The sequence below is a fragment of the Moschus berezovskii genome, chromosome 8, assembly GCF_049115385.1.
Source record: "Moschus berezovskii isolate FMDL1 chromosome 8, NW_MosBer_1.0, whole genome shotgun sequence".
Taxonomy (NCBI): Eukaryota; Metazoa; Chordata; class Mammalia; order Artiodactyla; family Moschidae; genus Moschus; species Moschus berezovskii.
In genome coordinates, this window is record NC_142467.1 from 41,110,007 (window position 1) to 41,132,337 (window position 22,331).

The 22,331-nt window shown below is 41.1% G+C and overlaps 1 long non-coding RNA gene across 1 annotated transcript; it reads left to right on the forward strand.

Moving 5' to 3' along the window:
* The first annotated feature begins 12,497 nt into the window (after positions 1-12,497).
* LOC148777040 (uncharacterized) lies at positions 12,498-20,779 on the forward strand. Its single transcript, XR_016037959.1, has 3 exons — positions 12,498-13,001; positions 14,383-14,549; positions 18,385-20,779. It is a non-coding gene; the product is annotated as an uncharacterized LOC148777040 (long non-coding RNA).
* Positions 20,780-22,331: the final 1,552 nt, after the last annotated feature.

Genomic DNA, 22,331 nt, shown 5'->3' on the forward strand with positions numbered 1-22,331 from the left:
GTGCTAAGGTGGTGATCACGTTGCAATTAACATGTCATACACCTTAAACTTACACAATGTTAAATGTCAAGTATACTCCAATTAAAAATATCTAGTGGATAAAACCACTCGGATTTGGTGATGAGGCAATGTTGGGATTGGGGGAGGAGGAGAAGTCAAGATAAATCTCAGTTTTCTGATTGAGACACCCACTATTAAAGTGGTTGACTTCTCTATTTGGGCTGTTTCCTACTATTAAGCTATGGAGCTTGGTAGTGAAATCCTTTCCTACTGTTCCCTTTGCTTTTCTTCCCTCTTCCAAGTATAATCCTCTTCTCCAGAGGTTTCTATATTTACATTAGGAATGAAATTTAGTTCCCGGAACTGGAAATATTTTGCTACTTTTTTTTTTTTTTAACTTAAGTATCAAGCAGTTTTATCTCTTCTCTCTGGAGAGTTATGCTACAGTGGGACTGATTTTTATCTACTTGGCATACTTTTTTCCCACTGATTGTATAATTTCCACATTCTATATTAAGAAGGAACGTTCTGAGCCCTGGAGTGAACCACAGGCCTGAGAGTTGACTCTTTGCAGGAAATATGTTGCACAGGGAATTAGGTTATAAGGAGAATCCAGTACTCCACAAAGAGTCAACAAAATGTCAACAAAAAGGAGGGAGTTCCAATGAAGTTGACTCTTTCAATAACATAGATTTGGGTGGGACTTCACCAGGACTCATGGCCATAAAATGAGGGAGAGCAGGAAAAAATGAATTAGAACCATCAGCCATGCCTTCTCTCACACATTTTTCTATTCAGTATATTTTTATCAAGGACTTTCTCTGTGTTAAGCACTTTGCTAAGGGCTGGGGTTTAACTGTGTCTTAAATAGACCCATTTCCTTCCCCCCATTACTGCCTAAGGAGTACACAGATATGAAGCAAAGAACCACACAAGAATCGTTTCACACTGTGATAAATGCTGCTGTAACCCTAATATAAGAGCTTCCCTGGCAGCTCAGTGATAAAGAATCCACCTAACAATGCAGGAGATGGAGGAGACATAGGTTTGATCCTTGGGTCTAAAAGATCCCCCAGAGAAGGAAATGGCAACTCACTCCAGTATTCTTGCCTGGAAAATTCCATGAACAGAGGAACCTGGTGGGCTACAGTCCATGGGGTTGCAAAAAAGTTGGACACGACTTAGTGACTAAGCAACAACAAACCCTACTGTATCTGAACAAGCCTGTGGCTCTGTCTCTGCACACATGTCAACACCCACATTCAGTTTAAAAATATTTGATCCATTACTCAAATGCCTTAAAGGCCATTATAAGAACCTAGCTGTAAAGTCCATAGCAATACCTGCTAAAATTCTCTTTCTTCTACCATCTTTGTTCCTACTCTCCTTACTCAGACACTACTTCGCTCAATCCATCTGACAACAGTCTATTCTGAGTTGATGTGATTTTTCTTTTACCCCGCTCCAGTGCATTGTTTTCTCTCACTGCATTGTCTTTCTTCCAGCAAGAAAATCTTTCCTCTTCAGCAGAGCTGGGGAAAGGAGAGACATTGGCCAGTCCAGACGTGATTCCCTTTGGCAAATGGGGGAAGGGGAAGTCCATAAACACTTCCTTGTTAATAATGTTTGAACATATTATACTGTGAGGGGCAAGAATAAGGAGCAGTGAACACGTCGAGCAAGATTCATGGGTCCACTCCTATTTTAGAAACAGTCAGCAGGGCCTCCCTGGTGGCTAAGATGGTAAAGAATCTGCCTACAATGTGGGAGACCCAGATTCGATCCCTGGGTCAGGAAGATTCCCTGGAGAAGGGAATGGCAACAAACTTCAGTATTACCTAGAGAATCTCATGGAGAGAGGAGCCTGGCAGGCTACAGTCCATGGGATCGCAGAGTTGGAAACGGCTGAGTGACTAACATTTCATTTCTGAAGGGTAGAGCTGGTAGTGGTGGGAGGGTGTGCATATAGCATTCCACATGGACGCTGCAGGTCACCCAGAGTGGAAGACTGCTCCTCCTGCTCAGTTCACCTCCTCCACTGTCCTAATCCTTTCCCTCTGCTTTCCAGTATGGTTTCCTGCTATGTAACACTCCCGATCAGTGTTTGGCTCACTGGTAGCTCTTCAAGCAGAGCAATTACTCTGATGATTCCAGGACCACTATGGGGAGACCTTCTCCTTCTCCCTACCTTACTTCTGCCTGCACCATGGATTTATTGCATGGGATTCTAGGGATGTGGTCAACTTTTCTATAATCCTTTAAAAGCAGCTATAACCAGATGAAAGGTTAGGGATTCCCCCATATTGCTCTTTGTAATTCAAAGGTAAACATTCCTACCCTAAACTTCATGCCCCAGAAACCACCATAGCCCAAAGTACTCAAGTGAAAAGGCAATCACTGAGCTCCCATTTTCCCCCGACAAGCACAGAATACTGTGGCACACCCTCACATCCAGGAAAATCAAGGAGATGGTACTATAATGGCACCTGGCATTCCTTTCTTGAGGCTCCTTTTACATGAGGTGACTATTAACCTTACAGATAGATATTTGTTAAAGTCTCGCAATGACCACGGAACACCGGTCATCATTCTCAACTAAAACTGAACTGCTCACCAACTTTGTCTGAGGACAGAGGGCCCCCTTTGGATCTTGAAGGCCATTTATTTAAGATATATGGGCACAATAGTTAGTCTATCTATGGGATGAACTAATCCAGTAATGAGTATATACTGAAAATAACTTAAAAAAAAAGAAATCACTAAAATTTTTGAATCCTCAGCGTCTCATCTATTAAAAAGAATTGACAGTAAGAGTATTATTTTAAAATGTACCTAAGAAGATAATGTTAAGTAAGCTTAGAACACATTAGCCAGCCTGTCAATATAGGGGATTGTGATCTCCTGTATGTATGCATGTGTGAATGGATGGATGGGTAGGTCGTAGACTATACATGCACAGGTGACAGATGGATATGCATAGATATACCGTGATATGTTTTACTGATTTCAAACTGGTAGACACTAGGTTGTTTCCTATCTCTTGATAATAATGGATTAAAAAAAAGTCTCCTAAGTCCTTCCGACTACTTGAAAGCCAATGGCATAGTGTTCTTGGCATCCAAAGAGCCATCCCCAAGAAAGGATTCCTTCTTTACCATGGAAAAAACTGTCCCAATAGTTCTCACATCAAACCAGAGCACGATCTGTGGCTGATGCTTGTCAGAAGTACAGGCAAAACAATGGATCCCCCAGTCATTATACTTTGGTACCAGAGTAGGTACCAGTGAGCTCCAGACAAGCAAAAAGAAGAATCATTCTGAATACTGTCATATGCCAAAGGAAGGGAACTCTAGGCAATAAATTTGCAGGGCAAAGGTTTAGCACCTATGCTGAGGATGAGACAAGACAAAGGTAGACATGGTAACTTAGGGACACAAGGAAAAGAGAAAAGAAATATCCCGTATATGCTGGCATCCATAAATCATTTCATGATGTGTGATCCAGCTAAGCCCTTTCATAGTTCTAAAAAGATCCATGTGACAGGTTTAAGTGAAATGAGATTAGCTGAAATTTAGACATGATTAACACAGTTATGGAATGGACTTTTAGAAGCCTATTTGCACTCAGCACAAGAAATCTCTTGAAGTCACTTATTCCTTCTTTGCTTAATTAGTCAAATATATAAGTGCCTCATATAGGCCAGTCATCATTCTAGTTGCTGAACGTAAGAGCAGTTGGACATGGGCAATAATTCAGCACAAAAAAATCAAATTAATAAGCAAACATACAATATCATGTTGAGAAGAGCCCTGTGAGGGAAACTGGCAGGATGCTGTCTGTCTCCTCATCTTATTGATGGTGGGCTTGGACACATGACTTGATGCGGTCCCTGGAACATGAGCTCACATGATACAGGCAGAGGCCACAGATGTGACTATGAATTCTGACTTGGTTCTTACACACCACAGATATGCCAGGAAGAGAGCTTCCTCCAAAAAACTGCTGAAACTTAAACTTGGATCCTGACGTGTCCATACACAGAACAGATCAGAGCCCACTGACATCTCGGAGTTGAGCTGCGCTGACCCTCGGCCTACAGCCCGCTCACCCAGACATGCTGACAGTATCAGCTGTTCTTTGGATCCACTGTCCTGCAAATCTGCAAGGGTGAGAATTAAAACCTGCTGTGTTTGTAAACACTTGTTTTTTTGGAGTGATTTCTTATGTGACATTAGCTGATCGATACTGAAATAGAAGCCTTGAAGTAGGTGCAGTTATAAGAAAAAACTGAAAACAAATGATTTTAAAACTCAGTGGTGGGTGGTGAGGAACCAATTGGAGGTTGGGAGAATCATGACCAGTGGTATGCAACAGAGAAAATATTTAGTAAGAATTTAATAAAACATATGGTAAAAGTAATACCCAAGATAATCTAGACAGGCAGACTGGGAGTAGGCTAAGGAGATTTGGGAATGAAATATTAAAAGCCTGAGCTGGTTGTAGGGTAGCTACATTTGATAAGATGCTACATGAAAGAGATGGGCTCAGAGATTAAATGGTCCAGTTTACAAACACAATTGAGAAAGAATATAGAGAACTCAGAAAAGTTGTCTATGAAGGGCTAAGTGATCATTATTGGAGATATTACAGAAACTGATGCAGTTAAAACTAGGCACCACAGAATAAACCTTAACCATCACGAATCAAGCCCAAGAAATGCCACGCTTTCTTTCTCTATAGCCATCAGTCCATATCTGCATTTTTTGTCCATGAAGATCTCTCAGGACTGAATTACCTTATTTCTTCAACTGGTACTATGCTAGGTGCTGGAAAGCCAGACATGATTTTTGCCATCAAGGAGCTTTCCATCAAGTGAGAGAAGCAGACCTTAATAAGATATGTGCTGTGCTTAGTAAGATATGAATGTGATTAAATATAGTAACTATGTAGAAGGACAGGAAAGCAGGAGATCATCCAGTTAGAAACCAACTTTCTTCGAAACACCAAAGAAATCTTCCTCTGAAAAAATGGTGTTCCAGCTGACATCTGAAGGGTGCATAAGGAAAGAAAGAACATTAAAGAGAGAATGAATATCACTTGCAGGACCTGAGAAAGATCAGTGTGGTTGGAAGGAAAGAGAGATGAAAGATGGTCCTATTGCGGGACCCAGACTACGGGGAGTCATGTGCAGGTCAGAGAGAGTATGATTTTTATCTAGAGTTTAAAGAAAGTCGCAGTAAGATTGACTGAGAAATTTATCAAGCACGTTCCGAGAGACTTAGGTAGACACTGTAGACAAATATTGGAGCGGGGGCACTTGGAAGACAGTTTTCAAACAACTCCCCTCCACTAGTGAGTGCCTCTGGCCTGGAACACAAGGAAGAGTTCTGTTTGCTGCATCTTGCCCACAATGCTATGTGTCAACTCATAATAGCTGGTTCACCTTTACCTTTCCATGAAGCCCATTATGTTTTAAACAATACCCATCAGATCTTGTAAGGCTTGATATTTATTTTATTTCAACTATCACTCTTTTTTGTCAAGTGTAGTCTCATGCACAGCAGGTGAACCTTAATGGCTTAAGGAATAAATAGAAAGCTGACGGGCTCCCACCCATTAGCTAATGGATTACTAAGCAAAAGGGACTACATTCCACCCCAGTGCACTTAGCTCAGGATTGCTAGAAATTTTAAAGACTCCAAGCTAACACTTCATGGGCCCAGGGGAAAGGAGCTCAAATTCAAGTATGGCTCCTTTGATAGACAAGTGAATGAACGTGGCTATCATTATGTAATCACACAACTTAGGAGTTATTTATTATCAACTGCACAACACATTCTAGAAACACATTGGAGACTCTTGGTCTGCCAGCTTGGTACATTTGTTGGCTCTAACCTGGCAGACGAAGGATCCTGATGGGAGAATCACTCAGCCCTTTGGCTTGTTCTCACTCCATTGGTGTCCCAATATTTCAGGGGAAAACATGTGAGGAAAAACAGGCTACTTTAAGTTCACCTCTTTGAAGTGAAGGTACCTGACATTCGTGTACCTGGAATGTCCTCAGCTGTTTAAACCAGTCACCTCACATGTTGTCTCCAGACCTTTCCAAGGTCTTTAATCTGATATATGTGTCTCATTAGCATCCAAGCAACATTTCTTTTTTTTTTTTTTTAATCCCAAATCTCATGATTTTATTGGGCTACTAAGAGCTTGATTTGTGTGCAGTGGGAATAGCAAGAGAACTGATGCCATGGATCACATTTTCCAGCAGAATGAAGAAACCAGCAAGTGGAGCCCCAGAAACACATGCAGGGGTGGCACTGGAGACCTCAGAACTCCAGCTCACACATCAGCCAAAGCAAAGACTATCACTTACGTAATCACCCCTGAATACCTTTATTAGGTGGATTATGGGTGGGAAGAGATTGAAAATTAATTGGATTCTGGACATGTTAAACCGAAAAATGGGGTTTCGGTTAGTGAACTACTAAGCTATTTTCTTTTAATACTAGTCTCACACTTAGAGAAATCAGTAGCTAATGATCAACCTCAACCTTTGCTCTGATCCAAGGCCAAAGAATTGTAGTCCCTTTTGAGCTGAAGGGATAGCTTTAGAGATTATTTTTCTAATGCCCTTGCAAGACGAAGGGACTCAGAACGGGGCAGCCTAAAGTCATACAGCAAGGGTGACGCTGGCACCAGACCCCTCATCTCCACTCTAGTACAAGAGTTGTTGTTCTCATTCCCTTTTCGTGCACCCCTACTTTCTGGGGCAGTGATAGCAAAGATTCATCATGTGAATTTTAAAAGCTGAAGCATTGAATAAAAAAGTCCTCTTCTCGTTGAGATGTTTTCACAAAACAATATCCAAGAAATTATTAATATGTCATTTTAAGAAAGCCCATGTAATTCCTAACTTTTGAAGTCAATTTAATGATGCATTCAGTAACATGGACAGAATTCCCTGGAGGGATCAGGAGAAATTAATTAGCAAACAGGCAAATCTAGGCTCCTCCTTCCCAGCACTGGGTCCATCTATGAGGAAACCTGTCCTGGAGGAGGCTGGACACTAGGAAATGCTAGCCGCAATTCAGGCAAGAGATAATGGCCCTTCCTGATTATCTCTGTGCATCTCTTATTCTATTTCCCATTAGCAGCAAGTGTTGTCTGCTTACATCACAAATCAGACCACACAATATACTCCATCTTAAAACCTTTCAGTAGCATCCATCACACTTAGAAGGAAACACCTGCCTCTTCTCTTAGCCACTGAGCTTTTCAGGGTGGAGCTGTGCTTCTTTCTCTGAACATACCTTGTACAGGTCTCCCCATGCTCATTATGCTCTACGGACATGCTGTGCTTTTTCCCACTGCGTGACCTTTGGACTCACTCTTTCCTCTGTCTACAAGGAGTTTTTTCTTTCTCTTTGTGTATCTGGTAACTTCTTGACCTTTAGGTCTTGTTTAACATGTCACTTTCTCAAATGGACTACCCCTGAATATCTCCAATCTCAATCCTTTTCCAGCTGAGATGGCTTACCCCTCAAGCCCTATGTTTCGGTCTTCCAGTACTTAGCCCGAGCTCTCATAATTCTATTCGTAGGTTGACTTGTTTGTGTGTTCCTCCCGTTAGAATGTAGGTACCGCAAGGGCAGGAGCCATGTTTGTCATGCTCTCTATTCCATCCTCAGTGAATATCACAATGCCTGCTGGTATGACCTAGGAGTTAGGAAATATTTTAGAGGGGATAAAAAAGAACCTACCCTGGGAACAGAAAAAGACAGATTATGAATACTATTTCCCATAGAGAAACTGAGGCCCAGCACTTACCTAAGTGGAGCAAGAGTTAAACTTAATTTCCCAGGATTTACTGGTACTGCATGATGATTGGCAGGGGTTTCCCAGAGGCTGTGCCTCTAAGCAAAGATGCTGGAAAGGACACCTGTGGAGTTCATGAAGCAAGACAGACCCCTCCAAAGCTTTGGGGAGGAGTTCTAAGGCTCTCTGTCTGGCTCTCTTCCTCCCCCGCCTTTTTTTTTTAATTAAAAAAATCTCTAGATCTGAGGGGAATTTTTTTCTAAGTCAGCCTCTATTCATTTTAGTGGAAAGGGAAATGGCAACCCACTCCAGTATCCTTGCCTGGAGAATCCGATGGATGGAGGAACCTACAGTCCATGGGGTCGCAAAGAGTCAGACAGGACTAGAACGACTTAGCACTCAGCATTCATTTTAGAGAGAGAAATTTAATTCTGTAATCTATCTTCTATGCCTCTCCCTATCCCATTTCTTTTAATCTCTACAGGCCACAGACTGACAGCATAAAGTCAAGATGAGGAAGAAATTTTCATTTCCCTTATATCATGCATGACATTTTTAATATGCCTCTCCCTTCTAATAATGTACACTATATGTTTCCCCTTTTACTTTGCCTTCTAGGGAGCTCAGGAGAAAATGTAAAGTTCAACCACAAAGTTTTACAAACATCATCCCCTCCTCAATGTACATTCTTATCATTCTCCATTTGAAATATATGGGGTATAAGTTAAAAAGAAAACCTAGCTTAGAAAATTGATCTACTATTCCTTTCAATCACTGTTCATCCAGTGAGATGATCAGACAAATTTCTCCCTCTGCCACCTTTTAATTCTGGCTGTAAATTACCACCTTATTTCATTTCACTTCATTTTCTGAGCAGTTACGCTATAGATATATGCTCATAAGAAATCTGTTCTAGAGGTAATACATAGAAATAGGAGATGAATAATAACACAAAGAAAGATTCATGTTTACTGTGTGCTGGGTGCTGTGCATACATCAGTTCATCTACATCACCCAGTGACACTAACGCAGTCCCCTCAGGACCTGGAAGCTTAGAGAAGCTCTTTAATTTGCATAAGGTCACTGAGCTGTTAGGTAAGTGCAGAACTGGGTCTGATTCCAAAGCTCATGTTCTTAATCACAGTGCTAATTCAAAGACTATAACCTGCCTTGTAAATGATCTGAAAGACTGTTAAAAGGAATGGCTTAGTACGACGATCCTTGTCACCAGTATTAACCATGGGCACTATTGTCTTTGGCTCTTTGTATGATAGGAAAGTTATTTAAACAGTCTCGAAGCAAAGGACGGGTTAATTAAGCTGGTTAATTAGCTGCAAGGAGTACTAAAAAGGGGGGGATAGCTGGTTTATAGTGGCTGCACATTCTTCTTTTCTCCCACATTTCCTCTTTTATGCATTATTTCCCCCCAACCATCCAAGTCACAAGTTCCTAAAATGGCTGCGACTGAATGCAAAGCAGAGAAAAAAGATGTTTCTTTCAGGCTTTTGTGTTTTAAAAGCCCTCACAAAGAGGGTTCTAGGCGTTCACAAAATGGCTGGGAAAGCCATCACGAGTAAAGCAAGGGGGCTCCAGAAGAACTGGGCTTCCCCTGAAGACCAAAAAGATCCTCTGGACTTTGGAGGGACTGGAGGCAATATGTTGAGGCAGAAATGTGGGGGGGTCCCAGAGAAGGGCTCTATCTGTGCTTCCTTGGCACGTTCCAAGATGCCTAGAGAGAGAAGGCCTGAGGGGAATGAGAGAGACAGGTTTACGTAGTCTGGTGGGGATCTCCATATCCCAGTGAGAAACCTGATCACCAAACAGCACGCCCACCCTCGAGGGCAGACCAGTGAGTGGCCAGGGCTGAGGGGTGAGACTGAGTAAAACAAGGGATGCCTCAGCAGCAATCAGCCTGGATTACACGTGAGGACCACGCAGCCCACAGCAGCTCAGAAAAGATGCCAAGAACCATGTCCAGCTGACCTTCCTATGTTCCGCGGCCACGCCAATTGTCTGGATCTAAATTCACCCTTGGGGAGGAGGCACTGTGGAGACCCCAACATGACAGAGATTAGGCTTCTGCCTCATCAGTAGAGTGGTCTGCAAAACGAAAACTTCAGTTAAGAATGAGGAAAACGTTTTATTTCTTGCATTCTGTGGGTTTGTACATGGACTGCGTCTGCTCTGTCCATTTCCACGGGGCCTCTGAACATCCATGGCGTCCGAGACTCAGCATCTCAACACGGACTTTGAGCTACAGTATTCACTGGGAAGGGAAGGAAAATATCTAGTATCCTCCCACATCCTCACAGTTTGCCAAGGGAGCAGTCTCTCTATCAAGACACACCAGAAACTCGAGGCTGCAGACATCAGAGCTCGCTAGCCCATGTAATCAGACAGCAGCCCCGACAGCACAGGCTCCATCAGACTTGTGTGGGTGCATGGCTGCCACCTCCCATCCAATTTAAACTGAGTTTCAAGTTGGTTTTGGAGAAATTTTATACAGTTTACAGGTTTAAAGCCTTTGCTTCATCCCAGAGGACCAGCAGGCAACGGGGAGGCAGTGAGGAACTGCTAAAATTATTGAGAGGAGAGAAAAGGAAGGCATCCTCAGGAGACGGGGAGGAAGGAGACCAGAGATGCAAAGAGGGCAGATGACAATTGTCAGATAAGTTTCATCACTCGGCTTTGCTCTACCTGCTCCCAACTTCTTGGAAAAATTGTCCTTTGGGGCCCAAACTTTCCCTGTTTAGTCTCAGCCCAAAGGTGAGTGGGTAGAAAGTTTGAGCAAAATTGTTTCAGGCATCTTGGAGTTATGCATGCAGGCAATGAAATGACATTGTTTCCGCTTTCAAAATAGAAGAGTTTTTGGTCACAGAGAGCTCAGGAAAGAGAAGTGAGAAATGGCTGCACCTTCAGACGCCAGGAATCCCACATCCCTTGTAAGCAAACAAGCCTCAGAGACTTGGGAGAAAATAATCTGAAAAAAGAAGATGCAGGAGTTTGAGGAGGGCAGGAGGTAAGGCAGATTCTATTAGCAAAGTGAAACTTTTTTTAGCTTAGATTGCATAATTACTGGGGGGAATGGAAACCACAGGCCAGTTCTTACACTCTGCTATTCAACCACAGAAGACAACAAAATTCCCTTTGGCAGGACTCTGGTTCTTTATAATTTTCCAGATTAATTGTATGGTTTCAAAAAGGATAAAACTTTGTGCTTTTCCTTCTGGTTTCCTTTCTTTTGCAAATAAATGGCTATTTAAACACAGCATCTTTACACACAAACAACTAATAAATATCTCTGAATCCAAAAAATAGCTATTGCAAAAAAGATGCACAAAATGGGTTATGCACACTATGCAGAGGCTGAGAAAATAGTGCAAGGCACATTTTCCACTGATATTTCTTCATTATTAAGTGCCTCATAGATCCAAGTTGGCAATATTTGGTGCAGTTTATATAGCTGCGCTGATGTTCCTTCTGGTCTCAATATTCTTTATTGATTTAGCAAATGCACAGTCTGGAAAATGGGCTACTAGTACCTATGTCCCACTCTGTGCCCATATGGCACCATCACTAACTTTCAAACATGCCTTAGGTCTTCCATGCTGCCCTGCAGACAAGCTATAAAATGGCAGAGAGGCACACGTGCACACACGAGCAATGCACTTTAAACATCTCAATCTATTACCTGTCTGGGTCTGGCAGGCAGCAAGCATCTCCACTGCTCTGTAGACACTTCCCTTCCTCCTTCCCACCCTTTGATATGCAATAAGCTGAGGCCAAAGCAGCCACTCTATAATTTCAATTGTAGGCATCTTTGGAGATGAGCGTTTGGCAGAAAGGTGCTGGGGCCCCCAACTGGACTCCATAATGAAGCCCTCAAAGTGGAGAGATTTTGCAGAATTTAATGGGCTTTGGGGGACAATTTTACAGGCTGATTTTCTAGGAGCACAATATTCAAATTGCTCAGTCCCTATTTGAAGGCACATCTGAAGGTGCACCCTACAACCTGTGTGTAGCAGGCTCTTTTGAATCTTGTCCTTGAAACAAAAAAAAGGGAAAAAAGAAAGAAAGAAACGAGGGGCCCCCTGGGACTTTGCCAGCAGAGACTCTGGGTAAGTGCAGAGTGACTGCAAAGCCCTGCCAGGAGGCCTTGGGGCTGGAGGGAAGAAGTGGATGAGAGAGACCCGAGATGAGAAGGGCCTTCAGCAGCCATCAGGGAGGTGGTGGCGGGGGAGAAGAAAGGAAGACATGCACTAAAAACAACAGAAACACAGGTGGAAATGGCCTTGTGGGAAATCAGCCTGTCAACAAGCAAAGCTGGAGGCTAGAAATCGCTGCCTCACCAGCCTGGCTCCTGGGCAAGGAGGCTGTTCTGTAAATAAATTAGCGGTGGCTTTGACTGCTTGGAAATTAATACTGACACCATGAAAGCTGCAAATGACTCCCTTTTATCAGCAGCAGAAGTGCTCCACTTCGAGAAGAGATCTTTTTGCCATTCTGCCTTTTATTTTGCTTTGTTTTCTTGGGGAAAGTAAATTAGAGCCACTTACATCAGCAGCCCAGGTTAAAGAAAGGGGAAGAAGAAAGAGAGAGAGAAAGAAAAAAAAAGTTTCATTTCATGTACCAGTGGTTTAGAACTTCATTTAGAGCTAATCACACCCCCATCTTCGTCCGAGTCGTTTCTGACAGCGACACAGCCTATACTGCCAACTGGAAGACATGGCAATCTGAGCTTTGCCTGAAAGGCACCACAGAACTAGGCAGCGGGTCCTGAGGTTTCTGTCAATGGTCAGGAAAGTTCAGCCTCTGGAAAGAGAAATTAACCTGTGATCAAGTAAGCCAGGAACTAATTGTTAAGAGATGCCTGGTATGGGCATCTCTGGAGGATCTCGGGTTTGTCCTTCAGCTCTGGCTTTTCCTCTAGAAGAATGGCTGAATTTCCACCTCAGAAGATGGGAGAGGAAAAGCTTCAGGTTTATTCAGTGGAATAACTGTGCTAATGAATATGACACAAAGAAGCAAAGCAAAGGCCTCAAATTAGTCAGGTGTAATCGAGTTTGAGTGAACTCCGGGAGTTGGTGATGGACAGGGAGGCCTGGTGTGCTGTGGTTCATGGGGTCGCAAAGAGTCGGACAGGACTGAGCGACGGAACTGAACTGAACTGAACTGATGTTCTGGTAAGAAATTACAATTTCTTTCTTTCATCCTCAGTTTTACCCTATTAACCACTCCCACCCCCAAACAAAACACTGGAGATCTTAAATAATCAGATACTTTTAGGAAAATTAGCACATTACAAATTCTATCATCCTATATCATATTAGTTAAAACTCTCCCTTAACAATTTCCATACATTTATGGTTAACTCAAAACTGATGGAAATAAAAAGGAATTTGAAGTCTCATAAATTCTAAAAGCATGTTCTGGACTATCAAAGGTGCAATTATTTGATCTGATTTTATAGGAAATTACATGTTGTCTTTTTATGCCTTGGAAAAGCGATGATCCATACATAATGGTTGTGATGACTATATTATAGCCAGAATTCTAGGTTAGTGAGCATGACTCCAATGCTACCAGATCAGACTTTAAGTGCATATTAATTATCTAGCTGGTATAGACACAAGCTGACTAGGACTCCTGTTGCTACTTTGTTATAGGTACAAACTCTGAAATAGACAAGAAACAAAAGTCAAAAGAAAACTCAGCCCTTGGACATCCAGCAAATAAAAAGGATTTTAATGGACACAGTGGGGGTCCCCTTGAAGCATCACTACAAGCTGACTAGTTGAAGTGAAATAAAGCAGCTCTGACTAGTAGTAGAGGCCCCTCAAACTTTGAGAACTGAGAAGCACTTGGCAGTAACTAGTGCTGGAGGTGACACAGGAAAGAGAGGAAAGAAAGTGGACCTGTGTCAGGGATGTTGGGCACATTAGTGATAAGCACAGTAAAGGGCCCCCTGCTAAAGCAACAGAGAGGCACAGCCCCTCTCACTCCCCCGCTGCAGGACAGAGCTCATACCAGGAAGGGCCTTGCCTTCATACAGGGGCATTAGGTTGTGTGTGAATTGGCATTGAAAGCTCTCTGGACAGTTGCTTCATGGAAAATAGACCAATTTGCCAAGTGAGCAATTCTGACTAACCAATTTGTCAAATTGTAAAGTTTATAGAATTCATACTGCATTAGCCAGCATCTAAAGGCTTTGAGGATTTGGTTTTTTTCAAAGCTGTAGTTTCAGCAATTAGGAAAGTCGTCAAAGATTGGTGAAAATTAACATGCAGTATAAAGCTACCATTTGGAAATCAAGCCCACACACAAAAAAAGGATGCAAATCAGCCTAGAAATGCATTTAAAAGGCACAGATATCCTTTGTGTCTGAATGGTTGAAATTTTGAAATTTGAATCCCACACAAAATACACATTTAATCAAGTTAGTTTAACAAATCATTGAGCTAAAAGATGATGGAAACTCAGTAGACTGGACTCAAAGTTTTAGAAGAGAATCTCATTCTTTTATATAAATCTGGACTTAAATTGTGCACATTTTTCCTGATTTAGAAAATAAAAGAAGTTTTTGATCTGAAAATTCCGAAGAATAAGACAACATGGGATATTCTGAACTTCGGCTGGCCTCTGCCGAATGCCTGCGGCAAAGTGGCCAAGCTGACTATTCAAGACCTGGCTGAAGGTGTTTCAGAGTTTTTGGTGACTTGATAACTTCTCAGGTTGGTCATTTGAAGAGTTTGTTTTTGGAAAATAGACCTAGAGTCTGCTCAGTGGTCCTCAAATGCACACGTGGACCATGTTGAATGTAGCTGGCTGACATAGGGTGGGAGTGACAATCAATAGATCATTTAAAGGTGTACAAACAGCAAGATACTCTTGCATTTTAGAAACCACCCTCATTACAAAATTTCATGGCTAAGTAAATAATAGAATTCCAAAGTCATACCAAATTTTTTTTTTTTTAAATGTGTCTCACTAGAGAGGGCTAGGTGAGTTTCTTTTCTTTTTTTTAATTTATTTATTTTTTATTGGAGGCAAATTATTTTACAATATTATATTGGTTGGTTTTGTCATACATTGACGTGAATTCTCCCCAGGTGTACATGAGTTCCCCCTCCTGAACCCCTCTCCCACCTCCCTCCTCCCTTTATCTTCCCCCTGGGTCATCCCCGCACGCCAGCCCCGAGCATCCTGTAACATGAAGAAATGCACCTGTGGATACAACTCATAAATCTTGAAAATGTTAATGAGTAAGATAATACATAACACTTGATCATCAATGACATAAGATAGTAACTTAGGCCCAAATGACTACACGTGATGTTTGACTTGCCAAGAGTTCCTTGGTACAACACAAAAGTTGACTACTGCCCCCTGGAAATGTGTTCAAGATTCTGATCATTCAGCAAGCAAAGACTGCCAATTGCCCTTAGAGTACCTGTGTGAGAATTAGAAAACAAACCTTCTGCCTTCAAGACACATTATTTCCATGGGTCACGAAATGATAATAATGTGCTAGTTTGGCTCCAAGTAGATACTTTGCTGCCATCTGCAGAAAACTGGTCATAATAGTTTTCCTAATCTGTGATGTCAACTATGTAAACTGTGTCCCCTTCGATGCCACACCGCGCACAGTGGCCATCTTTACAACTGTACCACAACTGTACCTGGGGGCAGAAGATGGGCTGGGAGATAAGATGCAGGTCTTGGGAGATCAGCTGTAGTGGAAGAGAAGATGATACATAACTGGTCTGAGGTCGAAGGAAGGTACCGACTTGAGAGGCAATGGATTCCCTATAACACAACAAGTGCTTTCCCAATGACCACTGCTAGCCTATAAGACAGAGTTCACAGCCACCTCATTTCATTTCAGTTCTCTCCAGGAATATTGTTGTTCCGATTTCCTAATTCTACTAATATTTCAGAGCCTGCTTTGGCTTCCATTTTCAATGATTTAAGCCTGATACTTCCATCTCACTTTGCTGATAAAGGTACATATAGTCAAAGCTATGGTTTTTCCAGTAGTCATACACAAATGTGAAAACTGGACCACAAAGAAGGCTTAGCGCTGAAGAACTGATGCTTTCAAACTGTGTTGTTGGAGAAGGCCCTTGAGAGTCCCTTGGACAGTAAGGAGAACAAACCAATCAATCCTAAAGTAAATCAACCCTGAATATTCATTGGAAGAACTGATGCTGAAGCTCCAATACTTTGGACCCTTGATGTGAAGAGCTGACTCACTGGAAAAGATCTTGAAGCTGCGAAAGATTGAAGGCAGGAGGAGAAGAAGGCAACAGAGGATGAGGTGGCTGGATGGCATTACCAACTCAATTGACATGAGTTTGAGCAAGCTCTGGGAGATGATGAAAGATAGGGAAGCCTGGTGTGCTGCAGCCCACACAGTCACAAAGAGCCAAACATGATTTAGCAACTGAACAACAACAACTTCTACCTCAAAATGGTTATCTTCCCTTCTTAGATCTTCATATATTTTATCATGCATAACATATATACTAGCATGATTGCAGTAGATGGCTGGCATTAACATAGTTATCATTCTGGCTCAACCATTTGCTAACTTTCTAAAATGGCCAATTCAGAATCACTAGTCATTTGGCTGAGGCAGGGATTTTAAACTGGAGTTCTTCCTATGCTGGAGCCCTTTAAATCAGTATTCACTCACGTTCCCATAAGTGCAGGAAGCACACAAGAATAAACTGTTTGGAAAGTAATAATGTACTTGACATAATAAAGGCTTCTTTGGGTCTCATCTGGTCTTTGCTAAACATATTTGCACAAGGAACCCTAACCCCTTTTTGGTAACACTTGTTAGTATCCTCTAGAACTAGTGCTCCATGGACTGTGCATTGGAGAACAAAGCTTTGGAAAAGGGAGGAAAGACAGCTAAAGATAGCCAGTGAAGAACTTAATGTACTTAATTACTAATGATAAGTTAACGTGCTGAACAATATATACCTGGATACGTTGTTTATATACAGTTGGCTGAGAAAAAATTGCAATACATAGCGTATAACTCACAAATAAATAATTAAGCAGCTTGAAGATAAGAATCAGTTCAGTTCAGTTCATTTCAGTCACTCAGTCATACCCGACTCTTTGCAACCCCATGAACCACAGCACTCCAGGCCTCCCTGTCCATCACCAACTCCCGGAGTCTATCCAAACACATGTCCATTGAGTCGATGATGCCATCCAGCCATCTCATCCTCTCTCGTCCCCTTCTCCTCATGCCCTCAATCTTTCCCAGCATCAGGGTCTTTTCAAATGAGCCAGGTATTCGCATCAGGTGGCCAAAGTATTGGAATTTCAGCTTCAACATCAGTCCTAACAATGAACACCCAGGACTGATCTCCTTTAGGATGGACTGGTTGGATCTCCTTGCAGTACAAGGGATTCTCAAGAGTCTTCTTAACACATTTCAAAAGCATCAATTCTTTGGCACTCAGCTTTCTTTATAGTCCAAATCTCACAACCATACATGGTCACTAGAAAAACCATAGCCTTGACTAGATGTACCGTTGTTGGCAAAGTAATGTCTCCGCTTTTTAATATGCTGTCTAGGTTGGTCATAACTTTCCTTCCAAGGAGTAAGAATAGCTTAAGCCTAATGTACAGCAACTAAACTTCCTTATACTTTCAGTGATAGGAAGCAAATGACTTCATAAAAACATACCAGGGATACATTTAGTAAAGCACACAACTAGTCCACTGCCTTCCTCTTTAGTAACATAACCAGCATGACACCAAATTATCCCCATGATTGATCAGGAAGCCACTGATAAAATTAGGCAAATTACTTGGAAAGACAAATATTCTAGGATTTTCCTCAAACCTCAACCTCAGGTGTGTATGTATGTGTGAATGTGTGTGTATGTATGTGTGTGTGTGTGTGTGTGTGTGTATGCATTTGTGTTTAAGAAGGTGCGTGTTTAATATGTGAGTGAATTAACAAGAGATATGCAGACAAAGTGTGACTATAGTGATAGAACATATCCAAAGCACAAGGTCAATGGCTCCTTTAGAGTTCTTGAATAATTATATTGACTGAGCAACTTCCAAACAACATTAGAGAAAGAGATAACATTTCTGGAGCAACTTCCTTCTACATTGGAAAGTCTTTAATGTGATCTACTTAGAATTCTGTATTTTCCAGAATCTGGGATAGATTTATCTCTTCACCAAGTGAGGGAAAAGGAAAAACTTTGACTGTGAAAGACAAGGCGTTAGGTGAGTCTAGAGACAAGACAATCAGATTAAATCTATTCCACTGAAACAGAGACACATAATTTCTCTCCAGAGAATACCAAAGATTGACAAAATAAACAAAGAAATAACATGTTTCTTAACTTGTGAAATGTGACAGTCAATGGCATATGGGAAAACAAAGTGCAAGGAAACAATGTTATAAGTTTTCCAACGTTAGTAGCTAAGGAGGACTAGAAGGCATGTCTCTACTCTTTAACAGTAAGTGCTAAAAAAGAAGTCTCTTTCCAAAGTCTCTTTATATGATAGTTCTTCTTATTTTTACCATAGGCTGCTGCTGCTGCTGCTGCTGCTGCTAAGTCACTTCAGTCGTGTCCGACTCTGTGTGACCCCATAGACGGCAGCCCACCAGGCTCCCCCATCCCTGGGATTCTCCAGGCAAGAACACTGGAGTGGGTTGCCATTTCCTTCTCCAATGTGTGAAAGTGAAAAGGGAAAGTGAAGTCGTTCAGTCGTGTCCGACCCTTAGCGACCCCACGGACTGCAGCCTACCAGGCTCCTCCATCCATGGGATTTTCTAGGCAAGAGTACTGGAGTGGCTTGCCATTGCCTTCTCCTTACCATAGGCAGTACTTTGCAATTTGGAGACAGAAGAGCAAGACTGCTCAAGTCAACTATTCAGAATTTTCTAAGGTATCTGATTTGTCTGCAAACATCCTCCCCCTGATAACAAAACTGTCAACAGAACTAATATCACTTCCACTCTCACACCATGTCATGGGCACACAGACCTGGCCCCTGGGTGCACCCCTTTCTTTTCTAGCTATAATGATTGATTCAGGGGTGTGCATGGGATTGATATCTAGTGCATGGGATCTTTGAAGGGCCAATGAAAACCATATACAGGGCATTTGCCAGAACTAATGGGAGAGAGGAGCTCTTGTCTTCTGGGGAGATTGCTAACCTAGGAGGCTAAAACCCTAAGGCAACTGATACCACCTGTGCTGCTGCTGCTGCTGCTAAGTCACTTCAGTCGTGTCTGACTCTGTGTGACCCCATAGACGGAAGCCCACCAGGCTCCCCTGTCCCTGGAATTCTCCAGGCAAGAACACTGGAGTGGGTTGCCATTTCCTTCTCCAATGTGTGAAAGTGAAGTCGCTCAGTCGTGTCCAATCCTTAGTGACCCCACGGACTGCAGCCTACCAGGCTCCTCCATCCATGGGATTTTCTAGGCAAGAGTACTGGAGTGGCTTGCCATTGCCTTCTCCTCCACCTGTGCTACCATTTGGTAAAGTCTTGTCTGAAAGAAAAGCCAGAGGCGAAGAAAACAGGGCTAAAACCTATAAAGAAATAGACTCTGGGTCTTACGTGAATGCATGGGTCTAACCAAGATGAACTTTTCATCTCTGTGCAGATAAATCACCTTCATACTTACCTAGTTCGAAGTTTTCTTTTTTCTCTTTTCCCTTCCCTCACTTCCTTTCCTCTCCTCCTTATTCCTCCCTTTCCTCTTCTTCCTCCTTTCCCATTAGCAACTTAACAATAAAGCTGAGCCTAGACCAGTGGTTGATTAATTTGAACAAAGACCCATTGAATATGATTCATGAGCAACAAATAAGAAAGTTATGCACAGAATAATCACAATCGCTTTCAGGACTGTGCTCAAACAACACCCCTAGGTCTGATGAATACCTGATGGTCAACACATTCATTATGCTATGGGGTAATTAGTCATGGGTTCTAAGTAGTTTGTGTAATCTGTTGTAAGGACTTCATATACATTATGAGGAACCTTACATATGGCTGGCATTCCACTTGTGAATGAAATAAACAGGACTTCCTATGTTTGCTTTGACGTGTTCAAATTTACCTATACTAAGATCCTAGGAATGTTGCTGATAGTTTATTATTTCCCAAGCAGGAAGACAGAGATCAGTAGAAACACAGCTTGATGTATATACTGGAAAGCAAAGAGTTAATATCCTTGAAACAGATAAAGACAAAAGAGACTAAGGAATTAGTAATCGACCTGGAATGCTGATACACAAAATTTTATTTCAAGTATGTTACATAAAATATTAAATCTTCAGAGAGAACTACTTCCATGACTTTTAGGGTCTGCTAAAACCTTATCTTATAATTTCACTTTCTCAGTCCCTGAAAAAAAAGCAAATTCAATATGCCAGTCCTAGAAAGAATTGTTCAGTAAGTGAAGAGACATGTCACATTACTGTCTTACTTCATTTACCAAGATAAACTCTAGACAGATGAAATGTGAAAAAAAATCCAATAGTTAAGAAAATATTAAATATACAATTTATAGGAAAATAATGACAGACTTGACTTTTACCCCCAAAATGGTATAAAGAAACCAATAAACAAGAAACAAACTGAGAAATAATACTTGAAATACAAAGCAGACAAAGGGTTGATATTCTAAACATGTATAAGCTACACAAACATGCAGTTCACAAAAGAAGAAATGTAAATGGCCAATGCACATATGTGAACAATGTTCAATTCTGGCAGAAATAAAAATTACAAAAATAATAAATCAAGATATAATTTCTTTGGCCCAGTAAAATAGGAAATATGAACAAGAATCATAAACCTCATTCTTGGCAAGGAAATGAGTCCTTCCATAAAGTCTGATTGGAGTATAGTTTCAGTATTTTTTGGAGGATGATTTTAAACATATATTAAAGGCACTTATTAAAGTTCAAAATTGCGTTTTTTTTCACCTATAATTCTACCCTTACATTAAAAAAAAAATAGAGATGAGTATGATGACTCATAGGTGATTTAACAATTCATCTAAAAGGTCAGGTCTAGAAATAACCATCATGCCCAACAATAGGGGATTGGTTAAGTAAAACTGGATATGTTCCAGCAATAATTTATGTATTGACATTGGAATATGGCTGTAGCATATTATTAAGAAAAAATCAGATTATAAAGTAGGGAATATAGTACAATTCAGTTTTTGTAAGAAAAAGAATGTATGTACTCAAATATGAATAAATACAGAATAGGAAAACATAACCTAAACATTAACCATAAACATTTGGGGTTAATGCAACAGTGGGACTATGGACATCCATTCATTTGTCTTTTTCTTTGTATTTAAAAATACATTTGAATGGAGAACATGTGCATAACATACATACAGAAAAATACACACATCACATGCATATAGCTTGATGTATTTTCAGGAATTACATAGAATATTTTGGTATTGCCAGAATTCCTCTTTTTCCCTTTTCCTCAGTAATTCTTCCAATTGTATTATTATGACTTCTAGAAGCATCGAATGGTTTTGCTTGTCTTGAATTTTATGTAAATGACATCATACAGTATAAAGTCTTTTGTGTCTAGCTTCTCTTATGCAACGTCATGTCTATGATATATCCAATTTATTGTATTTAGCTAGTGTGCTCATTCTCATTGTTGTAGAATATTTCAGTGTATGAACACATTACAAATGACTTATGCATTCTACTTTTGATGGGAATTTGTATAGTTCTCTTTTGGGAGTTACTATTAATTGCTGCTGCTATGAATATTCAAGAACATGTCTTTGTGTGAATATATGTATTTGTTGGATTATACTTAGGAATGGAATTGTTGCATCATAAAAATGGTGCAATCAACTTTAATAGATACATCCAAATAGTTTTCTAAAGTGGTTGTACCAATTTATGTCCCACTATCAGTATCTGAGACATAGATTCTATCATTTACTCTGTTATCCAATTCTTCAGACAGTTAGGATGAATTTCTTTTACACAAATGTCCCCTGGGGAAAGGTTTCTTACAGGACAAGCAGAAAGTCAGGTTAAAAACAGACAACCTCCCAAGTGAAGTCTTCAAGGAAACACCATGTATAACAGAAGAGAATAAGGTTTGAAGGAATTTCAATGCCACATTTCCCCCTTAAGTTTCTGCCTGGCTGATGGCTTTCACCACTCTAGTGGGCTGTGGATTTTCAAGGTGGGTGGGACGGACTGTCCTTTCTGAGGTATAATTACAGTTCTTCAATAAATGCTCCTTGGATTGCTGCAAGCCTTCGATTAATTTCCAAGTTCCAAAAAAAATTGATTCTGACTAGTTTTTGCCCTTTTTCTCTTTGCTTTTGTGGAGGAGATAATTTTTGGAAACCCAAGACTTATTTATTATTCCATTGTTGCTGATGTCACCTCAATATGTCTTTTGAGAATTTAATCTTCACCCCAATTCTATGAGACAGATATAATGGTCAGACCATTTTACAGGTTATG